Source organism: Helianthus annuus, chromosome 2, assembly GCF_002127325.2.
Source record: "Helianthus annuus cultivar XRQ/B chromosome 2, HanXRQr2.0-SUNRISE, whole genome shotgun sequence".
NCBI classification, from domain to species: domain Eukaryota; kingdom Viridiplantae; phylum Streptophyta; class Magnoliopsida; order Asterales; family Asteraceae; genus Helianthus; species Helianthus annuus.
In genome coordinates, this window is record NC_035434.2 from 171,039,119 (window position 1) to 171,047,248 (window position 8,130).

Sequence of the window (8,130 nt, forward strand, 5' to 3'; positions counted from 1 at the left end):
CAAGTTAACCCGAAGGCCTCACATCTTGCTGCTGTTAAAAGGATTTTTCGTTATTTGAAGGCGTACCCCGACACCGGTCTGTGGTACCCTAGGGATAATAACTTTGAATTGGTCGCATTCAGTGATTCTGATTTTGGCGGATGTAAAATCGACGGCAAATCCACAACGGCTGGATGTCAGTTTTTAGGAAATCGCCTAGTCACATGGCAGTGCAAGAAGCAGACGTGTGTAGCTACATCAACATGCGAAGCTGAATACATTGCTGCCTCAAGTTGCTGCTCCCAAGTTCTTTGGATCCAACAACAAATGCGGGACTACGGTTTTGAATTCCTAACTACTCCTATTTACGTTGATAATTCTGCTGCTTTAGATATCACTAGAAATCCTGTGCAGCACTCAAAGACCAAACACATCGAAATCAAATATCACTTCATACGTGATTGCTTTGAGAAAAGGCTAATCGATGTTGTTAAGGTTCACACCGATGACCAACGTGCCGACTTATTTACCAAAGCATTTGACAAATCAAGATTTGACTTTTTATTATTGGTAAACGGCATTAAGGTCAAGCAAGAGTAAACCCAACATCGGAAAATCATTTTTGTAAATACCTTTGTGTTTTTCAATTTATCTTAGTTTATTGATTTTAGGGGGGGTAAATTCAAAAATCTGAAAATCCAAAAACATCGAAAAATTTCAAAAACACAAAAACAATAGAAAAACAAAAATGAGTTTCCTGGCGAGCAAAAGAGAAAGTGATAGTACATCAGTGGTCTATCCTAACCTCTTTAAACCTTAATTGCAAAACGATAAGCAGCTCTATATAAGATGTATCGGTAGGCTCACAATCATTTTAAAGTGTGCAGGGTGATATAAATCTTAATCGACTGAAGACCAGGTGGGAACCATTCATTGGCATATGGTCTTAGTACCGAAATTTCGTTTGATAGATTGCCGAGGTTCTGAGATATTCGGTCTTTATGCTGCTTATCATCTGGGTATCATGGTTGTATCTTTTACCGAAAAATAACGGGGACGCAAGTCTAGATCTTCCATGATACTATACATACGTGTATATATTACATACTGCATTCGACCTCAATAAGTGATAAACAATCACATGTCCAAATCAAATAAGTGATAAAATATCACATTTATCCGGGTGTCAAGTTCGTCTCTCTGCTGTACGAAAGTACTGACCTGTTCACGGACTTGCACCTGTGCCCTCATGCATACGAAAATCAAGTTCCTCATCAATAAGTGATTATATCACAAAGGGCTTGGTTTTCAAATCAAAATAAGTGAGTATCTCACAATTTATACGGTCAAACAGATGATAATCGGTATACTCACCGGTAAGATGAACTCTCGTGCATACCTTGATACGGGAATGTGTCGTGATGTGGATGAACACCGGTCGGTAAGTATAAATCATACATTAACGTATCATCTAAACATGATTACATCTGATAAGTTGAGCTTAAGTGGACAACAATACCGATAATTGTTATAGAATGCTTATCTTAATGTTAACTAACTGAACAGCAAGAGTGTTTTGGCATGACCGTACACTCATATGATTCTCTTACCCTCGAAACTCACAAAAAGAATGTCTGTAAATATTTATTTACTGCTTAACTGTTTTTGCTTTCTTTTAAACAGTTTCATCGTTTGGTGCATATCAGCACGACATTAGCGGTGATGTCGTTTGATAACACTCAAAGGATTTTAAATTGTTGTCTTTTACTTTCAAAAATACCAAAAAGATTTTAGGTGTGTTTTAATATAAACTTTTTAAAAGCCAAAAAGATTTTATTTCTGCTTTATTTTCGATCGTACGATGTTGGAGCTCAAGTCTTCGTTACCTGAAACCTGAACGAAAACCGAACTGACTAAATCTTCATAAACGGTCAAAAATTTGCATGTTTGAAAGTTAAAAACTAAAATTGACAAATTTTAAACTTTCAAACTGTCGGACGGTGTTTGATTGTGACATGGTCATTCGTGTGTCATTTGCTTATTCTATGTTCCAAGCAGCTGTTCTCATTACGCGTTTAGATTTCTTGCATGTGCAGATTCTAAAGGCTAGGAGAACATGGTCGATGACAAGCTTTGGAATGAAGACACGACGAGAAGGCGCTCAAAAGATGAAGATGATCGAGTTGCCGCTGGCCATCATCAACACCACAAGGATCTCACTTCATAAAGATAAAGTCCATTCACGAGCATAACTCAAGGGGGAGCTTATGTTAAGGGGGAGTTTGTCAACACACTTCCTACATGATACGGGTAGTTTGTTGATACACTCTCTGCTTTCAAGACGTGAAGACTTTGAAGATCCTCCGACATTGAAGACTTGAAAGGACATCAGAGTTTTGGTAACTCGAAGACCAAAGACCGTCGAAGTTCGAGACGAGTCTACAACTATAGAAGATAAAGACAAAGCTACAGCCAAGGGGGAGTTTGTTGGTGCACTTGTGTCTGTACTTTGTCTGTATTCGGTCTGTATGTAAACGATGTCCTTGGTAGTCTGTAAGTTGACCAAGTCAACCATCCTCCGGATTGACTTGGCCAACAGTTGGAATATGTTTGATATGTTTGTCTGAATCGAAGGATAGCCTCGAAGGATAATGTTGATCCTTCGAGGTGATCGAAAGATATGCTTCGAATGGTTAGACCTCGAAAGATGATCTTTCGAGGTCCCTGCTTATCCTTCGAATACTTTGTCCTCGATAGATGATCCTTCGGACCATCTATCGGATCCTTCGACCAGACCTGCTGTGTATGGGTATATATATACCCATGCAGTGTTGAGTTTTAGACAGAGACACACAGACAGAAAGATACCGAGAGATAGAGAGTCTTCTTGAGAGCATTCTGTCCGGAACTTACACACACACTTTGAGAGTTTATAGAACATTTCTGTAAACATTGAGCTTGTAACCGAACCCTCATTGCATTAATACAAGTTGTGTTAATCGGTGAACTTGTGTGTTTGTTTCTCTACTTGCTACTAACTCGGTTTGCTTGCTAGCTTGGATTCCGCACTCGCTAGTAGGTTTGTATAACAAGGTTTAGGTTCGTAATCCTCCGCGAAAAGGGACCTACAAGGTGGAAGGGTGTGATGGGCTTGTGAATCTATTTCCAACCAATCCAATGCGATTACTGAAGCATCTAGAAACAGTAAGAATAGATGATTGTTGTAACCTCCGAGAGATATTCAACATAGACTTGGAATGTTTTGGTGAAGTTGAACAAGTTATCAACATCAGCTTGCGTTACATTTGTGTGCGTCGTTTAAATGAAGAAGATTGTCACGTGTGGAGTATAAACAGTGGTGGAAGAAACTCAAGTTTTCATGACTTTGATACAACGGGGTGGGTGAGAGAAGAGAATGTACGATATGGGACGAGATATGAAAAAACTTCGCACCAACCGAGTCCAAATTCGATTCGGTTAAGAAGAGGAAGAGGTACGTACGGCATTAAAACATTTCACGTCTTAGGTTGTTTAAAGTTAGATAAGTATTTTTATCCCCAAACTCATGTTTCTAATACTATTTTTAATTTTGAGAAAATAAAATCCAACGATTTTCTAATAGCTTTTAAAACTTTTCGTTAACAATTACTTAAATCCTATATACATTTATTAGTTACAAATATACTAGGTTAGAACCCCGTGTAATACACGAGTTGAATAAATGTAATTTTATATACCAAATAATAAAACAATATATCTTTTAAAATCTCGTTTATTACATGGATTGAATAAATATAATTTTTAGGGTTATTGGATTTTAATAATCCTAAGTTTTACCAATTGGCCAATAATAATCTCAACTTTAAAAATTCCCTCAAATAATCCCAACTTGTAAAAATTTGGCCGCCATTGATCCTTTTCAAACATAGGTGCACTTAAATCAAATAAGGAGTGTCTAGATGTAATTGAATCTATTGAGTAGACCAAATTCTTATATGTTTGAAAAGGATCAATGGCGACAAAAGTTTTACAAGTTGGGATTATTGGAGGGAATTTTTAAAGTTGGGATTATTATCGGCCAACTCGTAAAACTTAGGATTACTAAAATCCAATAACCCTATGTTAAATAATGAAAAAAGTTACATTTTTAAGAAAATCACAATGGGTTGAGCACATATAATTTTATATACCAATTAATAAAAAATTATATCTTGTTATATCTTTATAAACCCTGTATATTATACGGATTGAATAAATCTAATTTTATATAACGTATAATAAAAAAGTTATATTTTAAAAAACCCGGTGTATTACACGAGTTTTGATAATGTAATTTTGTATAGTAAAGAATAAAAATATTATATCTTTAAAAAAACATCATTTATTATTTATTACATGGGTTGAATGAATCTAATAAAAAATTATATCTTTAAAAAAACTAACGGATATACTCGATATGTGATACATGATGGATGGGGTGATTGCGGTGATGATTCTTATAAATGTCAAGTAAACATAGTGAATACTGTATTTAAGTTGAAAGTTGACCACGAAAATAAAAGTATAGAACCAATAACATTGATTAATGTTTTTGTTTACTCCTTATAAACATTTTTGAAATAGTTTCTACTCTTAACTACTTTAGTTTAATAAAATAAATAAATCATTTATATATCTTAATTTATATTTATTGTACGTCTTTTGTTAATTTCAAGATAAATAATTTTGAAATCTAATTTCAAAATATTATATTATCTCCAATACGAATTGTTTAAGTTTATATTAAATTTAATTTTATAATTATCTTTTAATTAATATTAATTATATATAATTAAGTTGGAGAGAGTGGAAAAAAACTAAAAATTAGATGGCTCCAATTAATGATATGTGTCCCCTCATTGGTTTCTTTTGTTATATATATATATATATATATATATATATATATATATATATATATGAGAAGGAACCGTTAGGAACCACCCTTTATTGCGAGAACCGCAATAACCAGTGTGAACACAACCAAAAATACCTAAAAAATCTAAAAAAACACACAAAATTTTCTTTTTAATATTTTTTATATAAATCTCTACTTTTCGTTAATTAAAAATTAAAAAAAATGGATACTAAAAGTAGCGATTTTTATTAAAAATTATTAAACATTTTTTTTGTGTTTTTTTAAATTTTTAAATATTTTTTTAGGTTTTTTGGGAGTTTAGCTTTTTGGTTTAGTTTTTAGCAGTTAGCATTTAGCTTGGGGTGGGGGATGGGGTTGTTAGGTTTTTCGAGGTGTTTTTGGGGTGGGGGGGGGGTAGGGATGAGCAATTGGTATAAAATACCGTCCTGATCCCGATCCCATCCCATCCGGATCCCATCCCGATCCGAAAATCCCGATCCCAAATTTTTTCGGTACCGGAAACGGTATCGGTACGGTACGGTATCGGTAAAATACCGAATTTTACCCTCAAAATACTGATACCATACCGTACCGACATATTTCGGTATCGGTATCGGTACCAAGTTTACACAAAATTTGAGATCGGGACGGTATCGGTACACATTGGTTCTCGCAATAAAGGTGGTTTTCGCATGAACCCTACCCTATATATATATATATATATATATATATATATATATATATATATATATATATATATATATATATATATATATATGTATGTATGTATGTATGTATGTGTGTGTGTGAGCTAGAGAGAGAGAGATCACATCAGAACTAATGTTTGCCTAAGAATGACTTTTAGGACTCTAAAACCGACTCAAACGAACTCTGATTCAACTCATTTCAGCGCCGTAGCGGCGTTGGAACTTACTCGTTGAACCTTACGATCTTAGATTTTATAGTTTAGCTTTAATGAGTTCCAACACTATTGTAATGAGTCATCAAGTTTGAGCCAGTTTCGGAGTGTATGAAAATCGTTCTTTACGTTCTTATGCAAAAAAATAGTTCTTAGTGTCTGTGAACATATCAGTTCGTCTGCTTTTTTGTTTTTTTTTTAAATAAAGGGGTGGCAGAGCAGCTTGTTGCCCGTCTATCTTCTGTTTTGATGTAACTTAAAAAATCCATCTAACTCAACTAAAAATCAAAGTGATTTTGATGCATGCTTGATAAATTAGAGTCTACAACATCATCTCATCATAAGGTATGTCAAAAATCTAGTATATGTTGAAGTAGTGATTTCTTGATAAACCATATGATGTGCAGTTGAAGTAGGGATTGTTGAAATTGTGATAAAATTTGTAGTGCCCACATGATTTGAGGCAATTCCTTGATGAATAATGGTAGAGAAAATGTTATGATTAAGTATTAGGGTAATATACTACGTATATGTAAGTGGGTTTTTTGTAGATATGTTGAACACATGAATTGTGGTAGTATAATTAATGTATTTGATGTTAATATTGTGAGCTCTAGATATCAATTATACTAGTCATATTGACTTAATAAGGTGTGAAAAACATGGGTAATTGTTGAAGTGAAAACTTAATAAACTTGGTGTAAAAATCCATGTCCATAAGGTGTTTGATATAATGCCTAAGTGAATGTGAGTTGTTGAAAGGTGTGGAAGAATCATAACATGAACCTTCTAATTGAATACTTTCAAGTTTATGAATCATAAATTGTACTATGAGTTCTACATGATAAATCGCATTGAACTCTATAGGCAATTTGGGTGAAGTATTGAGTGGTCAAGCCGGGGCGGACACGCGCTTGAAAGGAAAACTTTAAGGTACGTGGCTTTACGCTTCGTTGTGTTTTTGTTAAATTTTGTGTTATTTGTGTGTGACTGAATAATGGTAATTACTCATCAAGTTTGGTTTGTTTAAAGTAATGGATTTCACATGAAACAACCAAACGGATCAAAATAAGGAATGTTGATGAGTTTGGTTTGTTTAAAGTGATGGAATTCACATGAAACAACCAAATGGATCAAATAACGAATTAATAATAAGTTTGGTTTGTTCCAAGTGATGGATTTCACACGAACAAACAAACATGTCAAAATGAAGTTGTAACGCATACCGAAATGAGTGTGAGAGTACTGACTTCGGCATAAACCCGATTGAAGGGTTAAATTTACGAAGGCATGCGTAAACCGGGTAACGTGAACGCGAACAATAAATCAATGGACCCGGATAATGGGTCATAATCGGAAGATTGTGAATTCTTGAAAAGAATTCGGACTAATTAAGTTCGACCATTAAAAGGTTGAAGGGTCGAATAAGAGTAAACGCAAAACGGGTAACGGATGCGTGAAATGCAAATTTAATAACCCGGGTAATGGGGTAAAGTCGTAAAAATGATGTTCTTGCAAAAAAAGATGTAAATTTCATAAGCTCGATTGCTCAAACATGCAAAAGGGTCAAATAAATAAACATCTAAATTTAGAACTGATAGCGTAAAACATAAAGTTTTAAACCCAAGTTATGGGTTTATAAGTTAAGAATGTTGGCAAATGTTTTTTTGGTCACGTAGAAACAATTTTTGTGTGAGACGGATAAGTAATCGGGAAGTTATAGACATGTTTGTAAAAAAGGGACAAGAATGGAAATGCTGCAGCTGGGCTGTGCCATAGGCTACCACTCCCAGCCGTAACCTACGGCTGGGGATGGCTAGAAACAACATAAAACAGGTGCGGTAAGTTACGGCATACATGCCGTAGCTTACAACGGGTCTTCTCACCATCTTTTTATTTGTTTGTTTTGGTAAACTTGGGTTATGAAACTATGTTTAAGCATCATATAACTAACGTATGAGATGATATTTGATACATAGGTGATCGTTATGATATTACGGATGAAGATCAAGCATAACGAAGAATCGAACAGAACCGAAGATCAAGCTTCCGCTTTTTGTTTAGTTATTTTACGAACCGAACAATGTTAACGTGTTGAAGTGTTTTAAATACTTATGAAGTTTTTATCAAACTTGAAATATGATGGACGTTTATTTGCGTTACTTGTATATAAATGCAATACTTTTATATAATTTTTTAGTTATTTAAGTCCGGGTCTTACAAGTTGGTAATCAGAGTTCATGGTTAAAGATTAAATATGTTCGGTTCAAGGCTTGATCAACACATCCTATAAGAATTAACTATGTAATAAGTTTCAATTGAAAATGCTAGAAAAGAA

The 8,130-nt window shown here is 34.3% G+C and overlaps 1 long non-coding RNA gene across 1 annotated transcript; it reads left to right on the forward strand.

The window, feature by feature from the left end:
• The first annotated feature begins 3,047 nt into the window (after positions 1-3,047).
• LOC118479392 lies at positions 3,048-7,903 on the forward strand. The gene is made up of 3 exons (XR_004884299.1): positions 3,048-3,472; positions 6,660-6,725; positions 7,772-7,903. It is a non-coding gene; the product is annotated as an uncharacterized LOC118479392 (long non-coding RNA).
• Positions 7,904-8,130: the final 227 nt, after the last annotated feature.